Source organism: Periplaneta americana, chromosome 15 (genome assembly GCF_040183065.1).
Source record: "Periplaneta americana isolate PAMFEO1 chromosome 15, P.americana_PAMFEO1_priV1, whole genome shotgun sequence".
In the NCBI taxonomy this organism is placed as follows: domain Eukaryota; kingdom Metazoa; phylum Arthropoda; class Insecta; order Blattodea; family Blattidae; genus Periplaneta; species Periplaneta americana.
In genome coordinates, this window is record NC_091131.1 from 134,608,515 (window position 1) to 134,629,499 (window position 20,985).

Genomic DNA, 20,985 nt, shown 5'->3' on the forward strand with positions numbered 1-20,985 from the left:
CATTCTATTTCGGTAGAGATTAGCAATACTAAAATCTCTAAGTAAACTGACTTTGAAGAGTAAATTATTTTTCATATGCGTTTTCTTTCCCAACCATCTTGGTTTTAAACGTACTGAGCTAATTAGTAGATAATGATCTGTTTCTAATTCCTGGCCTCTAAAAACTCGGGCATCCATAACCATGTCTGATAAACGAAAATTACATTTGATATAATCGATCATAGATTTTGAATCCCTGGCTTCCCATGTATGTTTATGACTTTCTTTATGTTCGAACATTGTATTCATGATTTTGAGTTGATTATACATCACAAAATCAATTAATCTATTACCATTATTATTACATGTGTCTTCACCATGAGTACCTACAAATTGTTCAATTTTTATATTTCCACTCTAGCATTAAAATCTCCCATGATTGAAAGCATATCTGATTTGTTAACTTTACTGACAATTTTTTGTAAGTTAGTATAAAATTCTTCATTTTCTTCTTCTTTCCCTTCTACTGGAGCATAGATGTCAATAACTGTAAGATAACCTCTTTGCAATTTTAATCGTAATTGAATCAATCATTCATTCAAGTAATAATAATTATCTACAACATGCCTGAAACGTTTATGTATCATTACCATGATTCCAGCTCTGGCCCTACTCAACACCAGAATAGAATTGAAGGTAGTTTTCAGTTTCTTTAGATCCTTTCAATTTCTTTTTAGTTTCCGAAATTACTGCTATTGATATATTCTTTTTGGCTAAAATATCATCTAATTGATCTTCCTTGTGTTAAATGTCCTGTACATTCCAAATTCCAAATTTTAAAATATTTTCTTTTTTCCATGTCTTGTCCTTGTTCTTGCCTGAGTCGTCATCGTTATAATCCATCCTTGTCATCCGAGGCTTATGTTGAGACTTGAAAGCAATGTGAAAATGATGCGCAATGGGTTGCTAGCCCAGAGAGGTGCAATTGGTGGCTTAAATATAAAATATGAAAATGACGATATTTAAATTTCCTTACGGCCAATTGACTACATTTAAAATCAGGTCGAAAGTTCTCAACACAAGTATTATCAGTTTTTTTACCTACAGCTTCTACTCACTGAACTGTGCTCACTGGCGCTAGTTCCATTTTTTTATTCTCTATGGAATTCGCGTTCATCGTTCAATGCATAACAATGCTGTCTTCAACAATGCAAATGATATATTGGACGGCCATTATGAGTTTTGATTTCATATAAAGCAAGCAAAGATAGCGCTTTATGGAGTGTACGTTTATTGAGGAGCTCGGTTCGATTCCCATGGGACAACTACGATAAAGCTCTTCCTACTGAGGTAAGCTTTCTAAGTTACATTACGATTCCTGCTTGAGAACTGCAACAATAAGTAGGGAATAAAAACATTTACGTTTTGTAGCGTCAATGGCGTTTCTAAGAATAAAATAATATGTACATTATTGGAGGTTGATAATTAAGCCTCGATCGGACAGGCACATTTAAAATCACAACCAAACACACGATGCAATTTAAAAATGACTGAGACAGAGAGGTTTTGTGGTTTTAATACATTACATTATTTTATGACCATCCTTCCTTATCAATAAATACAAACAAAATAAATCTTATATTGCAGTGCTTCTAAAAGACAGGAATTCTGTGAATCATAAATTGTATTTAAATCGTTGCTTACATAGTATAATCACGTGAGCAATGGTTTAATAGTACTGGTTCTTTAAATTTTGAGAATACTGCAAAATGAATACTAAGTCACGAAAATATGAATCAATAAAAACATTAAATATCACCAATAATGATTGTTATAGTGTAATCGTAATATTATAAAATAAATATTAATAATTATCATATTCCATTATTAATATCATTAATACTATTAAAGATCTAAAAAAATATATAGTATTTATGAGTTTTATATCTGGATTCTCTGCCTATTTATCCATGAAAACAAATTATCGAAATAGGCTAAATGCAGAAGGAGAAATGAGGCTACAGCTTCCCGCCCTAAAACCAAATAATTATACAAAAAATTTGTTGTTGTTGTTTTCTAATGCCAGGCATTTGACAATAAAGTCATTTGACCTCTTGCACTCCAATATTTTTCAAAGATATTATCATGGCCAGCCACTGAAGCACAGATTTTGAGGTTCAGAATCCATTTCTTGGTTTGAGTTGCACAATGGGCAGTTAGGGGACTGATATATTCCAATTCTATGCAGGTGTTTGGCCAAACAATCATGGCCTGTTGCCAATCTAAATGCAGCTACAGACGATTTTCGTGGTAAATCGGGAATTAACTGTGAATTTTGATGCAGAGAGTTCCATTTTTTCCCTTGGGATTGTGTTATCAAATTTTGTTTGTTAAAGTCTAAGTATGTAGATTTAATAAATCTTTTCACAGAGTAATACATGGATTTAGTAACAGGTCTGCAAGTAGCAGTGCTGCCCTTCTCTGCTAAAGCTTCCGCATTCTCGTTTCCCAGAATTCCACAATCGGATGGTATCCATTGGAATACAATTCTTTTATTGAGTGATATTAATTGAGAGAGCACTTTAGTTATTTCTGCTGTTTGAGATGAAGGTGTGTGTTTAGAGACTATTGATAGAATAGCTGCTTTGGAGTCTGACAATATAACTACATTCTTAAATTTATTGATATGGCATAGAAGATTCCTGAGACTTTCACTTTTTGCAATGATTTCACCATCAAAACTTGTTGTTCCATAACCAAGAGATCTATAAAGTGAGAAGAGACAGCACGTAACACCTGCACTGGCATCTTGTTCTCTGGAGATCAAGGATCCGTCAGTGTATAAATGAAGCCAGTTTTGTGGAGGGTACCTAATATTAATTATCTCTAAAAACAATTGTTTCAGTATTTCAGTGTTTACTTCTGATTTCAGTATTTCTTCTGTTAATTTTAGATTATATTCTATATTTAATAGAGTTAAAGGGTTTGGTTTAATTTGTAAGTTTTCTTTTAAATTCGGGATATTGATTTTCTGTTTTAATTCTTGAACAATGGATATGAAACTTTTTTAAGTTTTCAATCTACATAGAGGACTGTATGAATGCCAATTGTTTCCTGGTAATCTGATAAGTTTTTCATATTGAATCAGTGCTTTTTCTTCTATTGTCATTTTGATGCTGTTAATATTAGTGAGGAATCTCATAGAATCTATTGGAGTTGTTTTGATTCCACCAGTAATGAGTCTGAGAGCTTGGTTTTGAACATATTCTATTTCGTTTATGAAAGGTGAAGTAATTAAAATTTCTCCGCAGTATGTCAGCACTGGCTGTATAAACATTTTGTATGTAATGTTCAAAGTATTCCTAGAGCATCCCCATTTCTTTCCTGCTAGTCTTTTTAAAAGGGAGAATCTTTTACGAGCTTTTTCAGAAAAGTATTTCAAATGGTTGCTCCATGTTAACTTACTATCGAAAATAACTCCAAGATATTTGGATTTGTAAGTCCTAGGAAGGTGTTGGCCATTGTATTGGATATTGAATACAAAAAATTTGTAGCCTTTAAAAAGAAACATATTCATACCACTCAACAGGCCAATTAAGTACCAGTACCAGATTTTATATAATTGCCTATGTTAATTATTAAATACTATTAAAATATATTAACATTTGCATCGTAATGATTATTTTGTTCGAGTAAACTGAAAATGCAAGTTTTTAGACAATGTAATGTGCATTATTAACATAATTAGTTTCAATTCTATAGTTACACCCACGTCAATAAATGTGTAATAATAATAAAACTTCGAAATCCTCCCATTCCACACATGAGACTGTTATCTGATTTGGGTTGTATTTTTTTTCCAACATTTAGGCCCGTCATTGCTCCGGACGCACCACAGCCTTAAGCTTATTGTGCTACCTATGTTTTATAATATAATACCGATTCATCAGCCCTGTTAACTTGATTAAGGTATACAGTTCAGATATAGAACTCGGTTCAAAATCTTTTGGTTCTAGAGAATCTTTTCCAAAGGTAAAGTATGGTATCTTCTGCGAGCCAATGCGTCACAGAAGCAAGTAATGTTCTGGGCTGTTTCAGCCTCCTTCCCGCAGAATCTACAGTGTAGGTTACCTTGAAGTAGGCCCATTAAATTAAGATGCTTTTTCACAGGTGCATGACCTGTGAGAAAAGCTGTGACTGTTCTCAGCTGAAATCTGTTACATTGTAGTAATATTTCAGCTCTTTTGTTGCTTGGTCTAATAATAAATTGTTTCCCATGATTGATACCTGGTGTCTTAATCCAGGTTTAGTAGTGTTGAACCTTGGACCATTTTTTAATTGCTTCTCTGACAGAACAACTAGATATTCTGTTACAATATATTTTGAAGCCACTCCTTGTCTTGCATGTTCGTCACCTTTTTCGTTTCCCTGGTACCCAGATGAGTTTAACCTCATTCTGTTCTGCCAGGATCGAAATTATATTGAGGCAGTTAAGAACCAGTCCTGAAGTAACAATATGGCATTTAAAGCCATAAGGGCAGCCTGGCTATTCGAGAATATAAGAATCTGCTTTCCTATATAAGCTCTTCTTATATTTTCAAGAACGCATTGCATAATGGCGTATATCTGTGTTTGAAAAACAGTGGCATATTTACCCAAGGGGAAGCTTAAGCTAATCATTGGTCTGATGCCATAGACTCCTGATCCAGTCCTAAGTCTGTGTACCTCAGAGACTTCTCAGGAAATGTTGGAGTTTTGTTTTTCCATATTTCAGAGTCAATGATGATTGAAATTCTTTGTATAATGTCGAACAGGATTAATATGGTCTGATTCCATGCACAGTATATCATCTGCCATAAATCTCTTGAATTCCAGCAAACCCAACTCTACATCTGAGAATATCAGTTGCTTAGAATGTTGCAGTCTCGCTTCCTCCATTCCTACTGTGTCTAATGGAGTCAAGTTTATGAGTGCTTCCATAGCTGCAGTGGAAGTCGTTTTCATAGCTCCCATTATAGCCATGCAGGCTGTTCTTTGAATTCTGCATAGCTTGATTTTGGAGTTGTTTTGAAGAACTTTTTTCCACCAAACGAGAGCTCATAGGTTATAGATGGTCTGATTATTCTAGTGTAGATCCAGTGAATCATACTAGGCCTTAGTCCCAATTTTTTTCCGTACGTGCGTCTAACAGTTTCAAAAACTGTATTTGCTCGTTGTGTTATTCTTTTTAAATGTTGATTCCAGTCTACCTTAGAGTCAAAAATCACCCCTAAGTATTTGACTTCCTCAACCATTTTGAGTTTTTCACCTTTAAGAAATAAGGTCCTAATCCCTTCAAATTTCTTTATCTGGTGAAAGGTACTAAGGCTGTTTTATGAGGACTGATCTTAAGACCTTCTCTCTCAGCCCATGTCGTTACCTTATTTAGGGCCACTTGCATAAGTTTCCTAATGGTATTCGTGAATTTTCCCCGAACTATGATGGCCATATCATCAGCATAGTCCATAATATCAAATCCTAGATTACTGACTTCATCCAGTAATCCATTTGCAACTAAATTTCACAGGATGGGTGATAATACACCTCCCTGTGGACATCCACTCATGACCTTTGCAGCTAAATTGCTGCCCATGAGGGTTGTATGTACCACTCTGCCTTTCAAGATGGACTCAATCCATCTGATACAGGTTTCATCTATACCATGTTTCTTTGCAGTTGTAGTAAAAGCTTTAAAGGAGGTAATGTCAAAGGCGCCTTCAGTATCAATGAAGGCACCTAGTGCCACCTACTTTGCTTTAATTGTCTTTTCCAGTTTTCGTGAAACCTGAAAAAGTGCAGTGTCGATTGATCTGCTAAACCAGGTCAGCTTGGTATCAGGATGACGTTGACAGACAACTGCCATCTTGATACCCGCAATAAGACACAGTCTGCTCCGCAGTGAAGCTCCTGTGGTTTTTGGGATGTTGTTTGACGGAAGTAGAGGTGCTAGAATCCGAGTGGGGCCTTTTAAATCTCCCACTGGGTCCCGCTATTTATTTTCCTTTTGGAGAGGTATTCTTGCGCGGTTTTTCAACTGTTTAAGTACCTTCTTTCATTTTTTTATTTTTCAGGAGTTTTTTCCTTTGAGCTCCTAAAAGCTTCCGGACTGCAGTCAATGCCTGCAGCCAAGGACTCGACAGCCTTTTCTGAGGAAGTACTGCCAAGTCTGCCGAAGTGGCTCCTTGGTCAGTTTCAGTTAGTTTGATTTCTGTACTTGTGTTCATTTAGATCCCACAAGTGTGGGGGGATTAAACAGTCCACACTGGCAGAGCCCTCTTTGCCAGTGCAAGGCTGTTTACTCCGAGAGGTCGCCAGTTTCTCGGAGATTCCATTAGTGACACATCCCATGTGCCTTGCACCCCATCGGCACGGAAACGCGTAACACTTTAGGGTTGGGGAGTTTGTTCACAGTCTGTTATTTGATATTCAGAGACAGGCCCAGTGATTTCGCACTATTCCCAGTGCAGGTCCTCGGCTATCCACCACCTGCTGGCACGTCCGATACCCACTCAAGGTTGGGCTTTTAGGGGTTTGTGGATAATGAATATCTGCCAGGGACCCCCCAGCCCAACTGTTACCTACTAATATCACCTTGTCAGTGAAGACATTGTGTCTCTAGAATGGTATGTTACAATTTTGAAGTTATTTTCAATGATATATGTACGTTTTTCCTCCTGAGTGTGGTGAAGAAGTGCCTATGATTAATAATAATAATAATAATAATAATAATAATAATAATAATAATAATAATAAAAATGGACTACAAGAATTCTAAGTTTGTACAATATGTTAAAAGTGATCGGAAATGGAAAAAGTTTGAGAAACACAGGCATAATGCATTACAATAAGTTTACAGTTATTATTAAATTTAATTCAAATTCAAGTAACTGTTATGAAAATCTTCACCTATCTCTAATTTAACAGGAATATATTGTGTGAATGAACAACTGCTACGAAATGTTTGTAATTTTTCGTCCACGTTATGAACTCACAATATCAAAGGCCTTAAAGGTGGCCACAGGTCCCTTAATAACAACTAAATTGACATGAACTCATCTTTCTTCTTTGGAGCTACTATTATCGAAGTGGTCTCAACATTGACAGCAATTGAAATATATTGAATTCCACAACTGCTTGTATCCCACTTGGTCTGATCACTTGTTTGGGTCACATAACCCTTTCATTTTGCCTTAATAACCTCTCCATTCCACTAATTCAGTCGATGAGTGACCTCGTTAAATAACAGACATATAAGTTGCGGGAAAGAAAAAAAAGTGCATTGGCCTACAGTTTATCTTTCCTCATTCAAATGTGGAAAGTTACACTGTGTACTGCATTTTCGACACTACTTCCAAGAGCGTTGAAAGAAAAAATATATGCTAATATAATCAGTGAGCCGGAGTGTAATCAAACTCACTTCCCCAGCACACGAGTCCCTTTCCCTATTCTATCTACGCCTGTTATCACTGGCTGCGTTAAATTAAATTCCAAGCTTTCCGAAAATTTTATAGACGGCTTTTACAAGTCTTTCAGAACTTTCGAAACAATTCCAGGACTCTACATGTAATTCGCTGATTCGATCATCAAAGTTTCTTGCAGTATTTTAGGTCTATAGGGAGATCTATCTGTGACAGAGAAAATTTTCAGAGAAAGTGAACTCTGAATGTAACATAGAATCCACTCATTCAGGAATAAGATTAATTTAATGCATCAATCTTTATTTTTGTTGGAAAGTGAGCCAAATTACGGCATTTATAGCCCTTAAAACTTCACCATTGTCGATTAAAATGTTACCATTTATTATTCCACTTTCTGAAATGTTCTGGGAACAGCAGGAGCCCATGCAGTGACACCGAGAATGACATGCAGCCCATGGAGTGAGACTAACCCGGCCGAACAGAAGTAATGATGGTGGACTAAACATTTCGCCAGCAAGGTAAGACCTTGCGGCTTTTATCTTCTTTATTAGGTCAAATAATTGAATTAGCATGAACTATTACTCCAACAATATTCATGATCCGCATTGCAATAGCAGCAAACTGAGGGTTTAATATTGTTTACCTCTAGAAATATAGGGTTTTTGCTTTGAGAAATATTCATGTCAAATTATTGCATTTTCATAATGTCTTCAACGGGCATTTCTCCTTAATTCTTGAAGTTAGTTTGTAGAGATTTTTGATAACTTGCATGCAGTAGCCTAAGTTCTTCCTTATAGGGTTTTATGTCTTTTGGAGTTTGGCAACACCAGGGGCCTATTCCACAAAGGTATGGTGTTGTACATTACAAATAAATTCTCTAGTAAGTAGTGAACGTACTAGAGTTTCTATTCCACAAAAGACTCCTCTACAGTAGTATTTTACCACTCCATACTTACAAATTACCAATGAAGTTTCCTGATTGTGTTCCACAAAAGTACTAGTATATTTAACTTACTAGTGAATTGTCAAGTATTAGGAGACTAATACATTACATGTACTAATGCGATTTAATTATATTTATTTCATAATATTAAGATATATTTTGATAAATATGTGCTATAGAATATCTTCTTTTCTTGCTCCTATTTCCTTCAAAAGAAACAATTTCATCTCCTTTGACGCCATTTCAATAACTTTGCAGCGTTTGTAATTTCGCAACAATTAAGTTTGAGGGTGAAGATCGTTATTATAGTAAAGGCAGAAGAAATAGGCGGGTTTTTGGTCTTGTGCGGAAACTACTCACTCCACACTTTCCCCAGCGGTTTATGACCTGAACAAAGAGACCTTCCTGTCGCTGCTAGTTGTTGACAAGTGCTCGTCTGTGATATTACTATGTTAGAGCTTGTTCGAAAAAATATATCATAATAACACAATAAACAGTATTTTGAAATACTAATTATCCAGGCAATCACTGTCATGTCTCAGTGGAGCCCTGATATCAGAAGTCATGCTAAAGGCGTTATTTATCAAGTTTGTTGTTTCTTGAAAGAACTTAAAGTTTGTGACGACATTAAAAGTGTCAACACAGACAGCCACTGCGAAGGAGTGTGGTGTATCTCTACATCAGTTAAGAGAATCTGTACAGAACAATTTTTAGTCATATTTATTGTGTTATTTCTTTTGTTAAGCTAAGCCATTCTTAAGTGTGCTTCTAATACATAAGTATTTTTTATTATGATATTCGTTCATGTTACAATAACGTGTATATTTTTTACACACAGAAAAATATATTACTTTTTTGCACTTTAATTCTTAATTTCCTCATGATTCACAAAGTCGACAACTGTATAAACTTTATTTAGTAGTTACTATTTCAATACAATATTCTGAAAACACATAAAAACAAAATACTAATAATTGTGTTTAATGCTAAATATTTGATTTCTCGTATTACGTTCACATTACATGATGATAATTATTACATTTGTGAAATGGCTAACTTGCAAAATATTATAAATGATAATATAATCTAAAGTCTGATTAGTGTAATATGTTACTATTCAGTGATGTATGCAAAGGAGGAACTGGCCACCATAACCCATTATCTCCTGGCTTAGTTACCTCATTAGTGATGCCTCATTGTTGTCACTTATGAGTTTGAGACCTGTGTTTGGACAGTTGACTAAACAAAACAACAATATTCAGTAAATCAGGTATTTGCAATTACTAGAAATCACGTTATTATTTCATTTGTTCTTTTAAGTTTTCCTATAATGCAAAAAGTGTGAATGGAGGAGTAAGTTATTTGGCACAGGACCATACACCCAGCAGGTTCTGAGGGGTATAGAGTCGGGGTAGTGAATGAGGGGTTCGCCATTCCCGCCTATTTCTTCTGTCCCTAGTACAGTGCTAATATGGGAAACTATCGAACTATCAAGGAGCATTATGTGTGGATCACAGAGGAACATGATGATAATAAGGAAGTAAATTTTTCATTATTAAAGAAGTAAACTAAAATAAATAACATTGCAGTGTTACGAAATTCATAGAATCTACGAATCTTTGCTCTATAACCAACCTTAAAATACATTACAATTAAAGAGGCAAACATAACTGAATTCGATTAATGAAATACGAAGATAACCAGTTGCTTCATGTTATGACATAGTATGTTTATTGATATGACTCATTAGTAGCGGTTCATTGGTAATGTACAATACACTTTAATTCTTTCGTGGAACAGAAAGATACAACTCCATACTTTACAACATCTTTCATCAGTAATTTGTAATTTACAACACCATATCTTTGTGGAATAGCCCCAGGTGTTACAAACCACATACAAAAGTGTCAACCACAGATATACGAGTATGTACAGATATGGAAAACAAATTTGGAGCTATCTTATTGTGTAAGTTTTGCTTACAGCACACTGCGCATGTGCAGTAAACAAGAGCCCCTGTATATACTCGTATGCTACTTGTGGACAGTCGTGCGAAATTGTTGGCTACATACAGGTGGACTCCCAACAAGACTCGCTCCAAGAAAGAATTTTGAGAAGAATAAGTACTCAGTGCATATGAGAATGCGCATATTTTTATTACGATATTGTTGAGATGGGCTGTTCACTCTTTGTAGTGCCTGTTCTGTCTGCTTAGCATTTTCGTGTAACTTTAATGGATCATACCTGGAAATGAAAAGTGCCGTAACTTTAACTGTGCTTTTTCTGGAATGCACAAGAGTAAGATTATTCCAGCTTTCATATTAAACAGTGTTACGTACACAAATTTACAATATGAATACTGAATACTGTTATTGTTGTTAACCAATGCTAAGGATCTTGGATTTCTCTGATTCTCCCAATAATATATGGTGGGCTGTGGTGATAAATCAGCATTTATTTTCTTTATTGCTGGGCATTGTAGCAAATGTTGTTTATTCCATGATGGAGTTTTGATTTCTACAGAGGGTGCAGTGTGCACTGTGGATGCTGGTAAATATTAATCCAATGCAAATGAGAGGTGATTAAGCGAAATATAACTATAGCCCTTTTTATCGTGGCAAATCTGGGATGTTATTACTGTCTAGCAGAATATTCCAAGGTTTGCATCGCTTTTCTTCAGGGATTCCTGTTTACAAAAGGACTGGACTGTGTGTTTGATCCTGACTTTTGAGGTATGAAAGGAGATAAGGACTGGACTGTGTGTTTGATCCTGACTTTTGAGGTATGAAAGGAGATTGTACTCATATTATTTCGAGTTTGTCTCATGTTTGTTCCTTTTTTGGCTAGGAAGTCAGCCTTCTCATTAGCTACTGTTCCACAGTGTGAGGGTATTGATTGAAAAACTACCTCTTTACAAAGCCGTTGTAACATTTTAAGAGCAGAAAGAATTTCTCTTACTAGTCTGTTTTCTGGAGGACTCGATGTTCGTGTTTGGAGTCCAGATTTACAATCACTAAGTATAACTGCTTTGTTAAATTTATGTATGTGATGGAAAGCTGTTTCAGGGCTCTATTGATTGCTTCTAATTCACCATCATAATGAGTGGACATTGTTCCAAGAGATACGTAAAAGCTAAAAAAGTCACTTAGATTCCTGCTCCAGCGTTACTGTGTTTGTCAAGCAGAGATCCATCTGTACAAATATGAAGCCATTCAGATTTTGGATATCTTGTACATATGGTTTCAATAGCTAATGATTTTAATACTGATTGGTCAATGTCATGTTTTGCAGTGATGTATTGTATCAGTTCATTTTCACATTTAATTTCTGGGAATAGAAGTTTTTCTATATTTTCAGTTGTTTGTACATTGTATTTACTTCGTAATTTTTAAATATTCTGGAAGAAGCCAGATTGTGTTTTGAGTTTCCTTCAGAATTTTTGTAGTTCCTCCTAGTAAGCATTCTTTGGAATTCGTTTTAATTTCTCAAACAAAATAAGACTTTGTTTCTCAAGTTCGTATTTAATAGGTACAATTGGCAGTTTAAATGTAACGTTTTTAAGTCAGGCTCACACAAGCAAACTCATTTTGTTCGAAGGCAATGCTGTGTTGTTTGTTCCAGTTGAGTCTTTGACAGTGACCCATCTGCAATGCAGCACTTGCAACGAGGTGGTGTGGCATTGGGATAATGTTTCTGATTTCGAAACCAGAGGTGTAAGTTCACTTCCTGGTAGAGTTGATTTTCTCGTATTGTATTATTTTATATTTTTAATGACAAATGTTAGTGGAATTTGTTAATAAACTTAGTTATGCAAGTATCATTGTGGGCTATTAGGCACGACCTAGCCTGTGTACAAAATTAATAGTTTATTTGCTTTTTTGAAAATCAGAAGCACATCAAATATGAGTAAACAACATTTATAGTCAGTTTCATGGAGTCTTAAGCAAGTTGCAGAGGAAGTTGGTTTGCTTTGTGCAAGTCAGGAGATAGTAACGTGTAGTAGAGGCGTTGACCTGTGTAAACTGGTGAATAAGTGTGCGTAATAGTGAAATGGAGGACAGTACAGTGAAACAAGACCTAATGGTAATGAAGGAGAGCATGGCAGAGCTAAGGAAGAAGATGGAAGAAATTCAACTGGAAAACGAAATTCTGAAAAGCAAATGGGATCAATTTGAAGAGGAAAAGAGGAGAAAAAACTTGTTATTTTTCGGTATAGAAGAAAAAGATAGAGAACAGAGTATCGATACATATGAGAAGATATTAGGAGTGTGTTGGGAGTGTTTTGGTATGGACATGAGCGATGGACAATTACAGGAAGCATTTAGAATGGGAAAAAAGCAAGTACAACATTCAGAACAAGCTAGGCCAATATTAGTAAAATTTAAGAGTGTGGTTACGAAGGAGAGGATTATGAAGAATAGAAGAATGCTAGGGAACACAACGATCAGAATAGATGACGACTGGAGCTACGAAGTGAGAAGTAGAAGAAGAGTTCTAATCCCTTTTCTTAAAGCAGCACGTAATAATGGACAATTCGCGAAACTCATCAAGGACAAAATTAAGATAAACAATTTGGTTTTTAGTGTAGAGGAGTGCTTAGTAACATTAAAGGAACCGATTGTAGGCTCAGAAGAAAAGGAAAGGAACAGAAAAATTTTGAAAGAAAAAATCAAGAATATCGTAGCTAAAGGCGAGGTTAGTGACACAAGTATTGTGAGTGTACACGAGAAAAATGCAAACGTATCAAACTCAGTGACGATCTCCGGAAAGCAGGCAGTGATGTCAACTGATGAAACAGAAGTGACGCAAACTGGCATTCAGCAAGCTGAGCAGAACAAGACCTCAATGCAAGCGAATGGAAATAGTGGACATCAGATGGGAGCAATTCCGAAGCGGGTGAAGGAACTAAGATCTAAATCGAGGCTGACGAGAAGCAGAGTAATGCAAGTAGGAGATAGTTCAGGAAGCAGTGATGAAGGGAGAGGGGAAAAGAAGGTGAAAAAACAGTATGACTTAAGGAAATGGTGTGAAGGGGAAATAAATCGTGAGAAAAGAAAACTAAGATCTAAAAAGTAGCAATGTGGAAAAGTGAGTAGTGAAAAGTGCAAATAATTAGAGATGTAGAGTGAGGGGAAATGTGTCATACAGGAGGGGGTTACAGTATTTTTGGTATAATGATGATTAGGAGTAAAATAGGGGATGAATTGATGACAGACAAAAAAAGACTAGTGGAAGAATTGCAATAAGAAATTTAAACAAAGTAATGTCCTAATTGACTTGTACGAGAGGCGTGTAAAACGGTGAGATGGCACTGTATGCTAATATTGTGAAGTGCCGCCTCACCGAAAGGTATATTGCTTAAAGACAAGACAAATATATACATACATACATTTATAGTCAGTTTCATGTGTTCACCATATCACCTTAATAATAATAGTAATAATAATAATAATAATAATAATAATAATAATAATAATAATAATAATAATAGTAATAATGATAATGATGATAATGACAACCGTGATAATAGCGATAATAACAATAATAATAATAATAATAATAATAATAATTTCCCAGACTCTTATACTTTGCAGAAATTAATAATTTTATGTGATATTAATTATATAAGTACAGCCATGCTACATAGGGAAATTATAATTATATCTCAATAAACAGAAGATTACAATAATAAATGGAGACAACACGTAGAATGAATAGAATCCTGGAGTACCATATAAAGTATATAAAGTAAACTGCTTTATTACAAACCAATTGAAAGGAGAAACATAGGGCGTCCAAGAAAACGCTGATCAGACAAATATTAAACCACTTTGAAAATGAAATAATTTTACTTAATCCGTGTCGTAAAATATGACGATGTTGATAATGATATTATTTCTACTTGTTTGTTGAGAAATGTCGCAGACCAAGCCACATAATCGCTGAGTGAAGATTGTCTCATTGTAATAGAATTCTCTTCTCTTGTCATAACACATTTGTAAGACGTGAATGATCCAACATTATGAGAGTTGTAAAAACTTCGTGTCACGGGTGTTTTTGGACGAAAATACAATTTATTTCTGGAGTTAATATTCAAAACACATATTAAAGTAAAATAATTTTAATATGTATCTAAATAAAAAGACGAACTATCCTTCTCTAGTCCCCATGCAAAATTTTATGGTTTAATTCAATATGTAGGCCCCCAATTAATGTTTGCAATATCATGTCTGCCCAAAAAGGGGCTTCAAGAACCTAAACGGCTGCAGGTATCGGCTGACATATAACTGATGAAGAATATGAAATATCAATATAATATGTTATATATTAAGTAAAGTAAATCCATTGCACTATAGCCCATGAAGGGCCAAGGCCGACCAGCCGGCTGCTGGCCTCACGTCCACATGCTGAAGCAGAGGTGGACGATCATTCAATATGTTATATATTATTATAACATATCACTCTACTTTTTATTATTATTTCAAATATTGTTTTATTATTTATGAAAATTGGCTTTCAAATGTTGTCAACACTCCCTGTGAAGAATATAGGTAAACAAAACAAAGCTAAACTGAAGAATGGTAAACAGTATCACTTGAGTATAGCCATTATTAAAAGAAATAGAACAAAATTAATGTTTACAATGGTAACATGTTTTAATGTTGTAGTTAAACATATTTTTAAAAGCTATAAATGAGATATAAATGCAGACAGTTTTATTAAGACAGTAGTGTTGCCCAGGGGACGGGTTGTGCTATGTACTAAATATTCAATCGACATGGTAATTTTGTAATGTAAAACACTAAGACTAACCGAGATTCGAACCTCCTACAACCAATGCTATCTCGTTTAGACCCATGTTTAAGCCACCTATGCTACAATGGCTCATACTTTAATCTGGCGTATTATGTAGCTTTCTCATTCATCTTCGTTTTGGTAAATTTTGTACCCCATTTTGATAGATTTAGTATTTATCAATTTTATTGCCATTTCACTCTTCAGTTGTTTTAGAACAAAATGCAGCACACTTACATGAACTGGAGCTTCAAGGCGACGCCATGCGCACTGTTCTGTTCCTGGAACTCAGACATGTGTCATCAGCCCATTCTTTTTTAACCTTATTGTACGTATATTGTCAGTACTTATTTGCGTGGGGGCAGATTTAACACTACATGTAATTATCCTCTTAGCTTGGTTCTGTTTCGTTAAGTTGTATTGATATAAGAACTTCACTGCCATACATTAAAACTGGTTTCACATGTCTTATTAATTATGATTAAATTTCCGACTTCCTTACTGTGTTAATCTTTAGGATTTACCTTGCTTGACTAGTTTCGAAGTCTTGTGCTTCATTGTCCAAAGTCTAGTGGAAATCCTGCGCTATCATCTGGTTTCCTGTTGTGGTGGGATGTGTTCGTGATTGTGTGTGTTTTGAAATTGAGTTGAGTGTTCAGGATGTTGTGTGGGTCTGTTTTTGTATGCTTATAAATTTCATATTGTTAGGGTGTCAAGTTTCTTTTTTTTTATTGGGTTATTTTACGACGCTGTATCAACATCTAGGTTATTTAGCATCTGAATGAAATGAAGGTGATAATGCCGGTGAAATGAGTCCGGGGTCCAGCACCGAAAGTTACCCAGTATTTACTCGTATTGAGTTGAGGGAAAACCCCTGAAAAAACTCAACTAGGTAACTTGCCCCGACCGGGATTCGAACCCGGACGACCTAGTTTCACGGCCAGACGCGCTGACCGTTACTCCACAGGTGTGGACGTCACGTTTCTGGCTGGATGTTTAGTATTTTCATGTCTTTGTCTATGTTGCTGTAGCTGTGGTTGGAGTTTGTGTTGTGTTCTGCGTAGATTGAATTGTTGTGTAGTTTGGTAAGGCTGTGATATGTTCTTTGTAACGTGTTTGAAATGATCTTCCAGTCTGTCCAATGTAGAAGTCGTTACTGCTGTTGCATGATAGTTTGTAAACTCTTGTTAAGTTGTATTTATTTGTGATGTCTTGTCTGTGTGTTAAGATGTTTTTGTAGTGTGTTCTGTGTTCTATGTTGTATTTTATTTTTTATTTTAGTTGGTTATTTAACGACGCTGTATCAACTACTAGGTTATTTAGCGTCGATGAGATTGGTGATAGCGAGATGATATTTGGCGAGATGAGGCCGAGGATTCGCCATAGATCTATGTTGTATTCTAGTTCCTTGAATGATGATGCAGTTTTGTATGTGTTCATGTTTTCATATGTTAGTGTTGTTTGCATTTAGTCTTTCTTATGATGTTGTCTATTATGTTGGGGTTGTATCCATTTTCCTATGCCATGTATTTGATAGTGTGTATTTCTTACTTATAGTCCTGCTAGTTCATAGGAATGTTGATGAGTCTGTGTATCATGGATCGGAATGCTGTGTGTTTGTATTGTGTGGGATGATTGGAGGTGTTGTGTATGTGTTACCATGGTAGTGGGTTTCCTGTATATTTTGAACTTGTGTTTGTTGTCTGTATTTGTTATTGCGATGTCTCAGAAATTTATGGATTTGTTGTTCTCTGTTTCTAGTGTATAGTGTAGTTTCGGGTGTATTTTTTTTTATGTGTTTGTGTAGGTTTTCAATCTGTCTTTTGTTTCCTTTGTATAGTTTTAGTATGTCGTCTGCGTATCTGTGCCAGTTTATGCTGTTGCAATGCAGAAGGAAAGAGAGGGAATGGAGGCAGTAAGCATGGAAGTTGAGAATGTGGAGGTGCCAACAAAAAAAAAAAAAAAGAAGAAAATAGGTCTACTTACATTAGTGTAGTGTAGTTTCGGGTGTATTTTTTTTTTATGTGTTTGTGTAGGTTTTCAATCTGTCTTTTGTTTCCTTTGTATAGTTTTAGTATGTCGTCTACGTATCTATGCCAGTTTATGTTGTTGCAATGCAGAAGGAAAGAGAGGGAATGGAGGCAGTAAGCATGGAAGTTGAGAATGTGGAGGTGCCAACAAAAAAAAAAAAAAAAAGAAGAAAATAGGTCTACTTACATTAATAAGACTGTGGCAGCTAAGGAAGTCTGCGACAACAATGCAAATCAAGCAAAAAGAAGATTTTCTTTTACTGCTCACTTTTCTGCCTTGTGTCTCTTTGATGCCAAAAAATTTCAACAATATGAGAAACTCTTCCCTTATGAACTAATTGAAGAAATAATAGATGTTTATGAACTTCTGGAAAAGGATCACCTTAAAACAGAATTGCAGATTATCTACAGAAGATCGGATTTTAGGAATATGAGTGGCGCTGTCAGTCTTTTGCAATTTCTCATAGAAAATAACTTACAATATACATTTTCAGAGACTTACAAGCTATTGCTCATTGTTATTACAATTTCTATGACAACTTCTGAGGCCGAGAGATGCTTCTCAACCTTAAAAATGATAAAGACCTTTCTAAGAAGTACCATGACCGAAGGAAAGTTAAGTGCATTAGCAATGCTTTCTATTGAAAAAAGCATGATTAGCAACATTGCTAATTTTAATGAAACTGTGATTGATTTGTTTGCTTCGAAAAAAGAAAGAAGGATCGACTTTCTATACCAAAACTGTACATGAACATTGTTTTACTGTGCCAAATTCTTAAATACTGGGTGTTCATTTCAAAGTGTGTCATGACGTCACTGTTGTTGGGTCACCGATTTGAAGCGAGTTTCAGCTTAAATGTTAGAGAAGTTGCCTATTATTTAAGGCGTTCTTCAATCTGAACTTGAGAACGTGTACGGTATAACTTGAACGTCGTAGCAACAGATGGCGGTCTGTACTGTCTGTGTGCTACCATAACCTCTTTCGAACTGTGTTTTGCGCCGGCAAGTCGTACGCAGGGTATTTGTTATCATCGGTTGCATACGGTAACATTCCACAACACAAATCAAATGCTCCGTGTCCATGTTGACCGTCGAAGTTAATGTAAACAAATACGTAAGTAATCGTCTTAACCCTCTCCCCATATCCCGACAGTACGTATTTCCAAACAGTTCACATTCCTGCCACTACTGGCGTTACCGTACGTATCGGCACGTACTCTTCAGAATGAACGCTGTACTTGCTAGCCATCTTCTCTGCCTCTTAGATTATACACCTGAGCTGCGGAAGTGTAGGAAGATTGAATTCTCTAGGCTCATCAGCTAGCCACATGAAGGCATACAGCGAGCCAAGACACATTTTGAACTGAACACCCAGTATTGTCTTAAATCTTTTTATGCTTGTATATATTGTCCTATTGTGTGTAAAGCTTTAGATGTTTTTCTATCATGTGTTAAATTTTTAGAAGGCGTATATTTCCACAGATAAGACGAGGTATAAATTTCGAGCACAGTATTATGGTTTTACTGTAGCTTATATCTGTTCTTCAAGACGAACCCCAAACTATGAACATGTGTACTGCGTCACTTATGAGTTCGCGCTGAAATCATGGAAAAAAGTGGAAGTGGAAACAGTGATAAAATCCTTTAAAAAATAAGTGCGGAATTTCTAACGCTATGGATGTCCAGAGGATGATTTGTTATGGAATACTGATGAAGTAGAACTGAGTCACCACTTTCAGAATGGGACCATATGACGACGCTGTTAACACTGAAAGTGAGGACGTGCTTGACCAGTTCTTTGCCTTTGACGACGAAAATTATGATTTCGCAGGATTTTAAATATACAAGTAAGTGATTTGTTGTATTTTGTAATGGTTTTAGTGTAGAATTTTAAGATCTCCTCCTTTTTGTATCTGCCAGATGAGACTACCCTCGTCTTTCGGATATTTTTATAATTCAGTTGTCGTCTTATCTGCAGAAATATACAGTATTTGTGTTATTGTGTGTAAAACTTTGAGATATGTTCCTACTATAAAAATATTTTGTGTCAAATCTATAAATATTAGGCCTATCTTATTTTGTAACTGATCATTAGGCCTACGTGTCTTATTTTATGTCGAAGCTTCATACATATGTGTTATATTACCCTACAGCGTGTTAGATCTTTAGATATTTGTGTTTATTGTTTGTCAGATCTTTATATATTTTCCTACTGTGTGTAAAATATTTAGATGTTGTTCTATCTTATTTTTGTGTCAAATGTACAAATATTGTTTTATTTTATATCCGATCTTCAGGATGTCTTATTATGTGTGAAATATTTAGATATTTTCTAATTTTGTGTCATATTTAACATACAGTATCATTGTGTATCAGATCTTTTGTTTATATTTAGCTTATACTTGTATAAAGGATACAAGAAAAATCGAAGTCCAGCCGTGACATAAAAACTGAAAGATGCATATTTCTAATGGGTACTTTTAAGATAATACACTTTATTTTTTTTTAAGTTCAAACTATCAAATTGTTTTAGTAAAAGGAAATGTTTATTGTAGAAACAAATAGTAGCTTTTACTTTGAAAATTTTAGATATGAACTTGAATTTTAATCTTCATATTAATTAAGCTTATTGTTTAAATTTAGTTTCAGACCTTGTCAAAATGAATTTCTCTTCCAGTACCTATTTAAAAATATTTGTCTTATATTATTGGCAATTAAAGACACATAAGAAAAGGACAACATTTAATCAATAGTCTCCTTTGTTATCCATATACTATTGTGAACCCCGAATTTAATAATTCACGAGCCGCCACTGTATTATTATTAATCATATTGGTGTCATATCCTGTTTTTTCTAGCCAATTAGCTTAAGTGATTTGTGTATTCTAAAAATACAACTTACTCAATAAATAAAATTCACTATTTCAGATTATTGCGCATGTCTTTTACACTTGTGTAGTAAAATAATGTAATAAAGACCGAAGTTCATCACTTATCATCCTATTTATTACCCACACTATTAAATTCAGACGTGAGTGTTCATTATCAGTTAGAGTGGTGCATTATGACCTGCAACTATGCAAATTTTTGTTAGTGTTGGTGTAATGATTTAGGAGATGTGATGTTTTTTTCGTCTCCTGAAATATTTATTTCTCTGGACTTCAGTCCTTATTCCACTGACTGATTCAATTATAACATTTTTAAGTCTTTTCCTGTGTATAGCATGCTTTGTTAATGGTTACTAACAATCCGCCACTGATCATCCTAGCAATTAAGATAAGCGGACGAGTCCACACCTGTGGAGTAATAGTTAGTGCGTCTGGCCGCGAAACCAGGTGGCCCAGGCAAGTTATCTGGTTGAGGTTTTTCCCGGGGTTTCCCCTCAACCCAATATGGGCAAGTGCTGGGTAACTTTTGGTGCTGGACCCGGACTCATTTCACTGGCATTATCACCTTCACCTCATTCAGACGATAAATAACCTAAGATGATGGATGATAAAGCATCGAAAATAACCTACTGAAAAAAAAAGATAAGTGGACGCTGGTCACAGTTTGAATCTTCCTTCCTACTCTGCCCTCCTAGTAAACAAAGTATTGTGTAATATTGTGCCTCACGCAACTGAAAATTCTGCCCATATATGATTTATTTGTTTCATGATTGTTCTGGTAATACTGTTATCAGTAGATATTAACCCAGAAGATTATTGATTTTTTGGCTATCTGAAGGAAAGAGTGTTCTTGAGGAAACCTACGACAATTGATGAGTTGGATTTCATCGCAC

General features: G+C 35.3%; 1 long non-coding RNA gene across 1 annotated transcript; it reads left to right on the forward strand.

Annotated features, from left to right (window-relative positions):
* The first annotated feature begins 7,574 nt into the window (after positions 1-7,574).
* Positions 7,575-17,378, forward strand: LOC138715361 (uncharacterized). Its single transcript, XR_011336255.1, has 2 exons — positions 7,575-7,954; positions 17,015-17,378. It is a non-coding gene; the product is annotated as an uncharacterized lncRNA (long non-coding RNA).
* Positions 17,379-20,985: the final 3,607 nt, after the last annotated feature.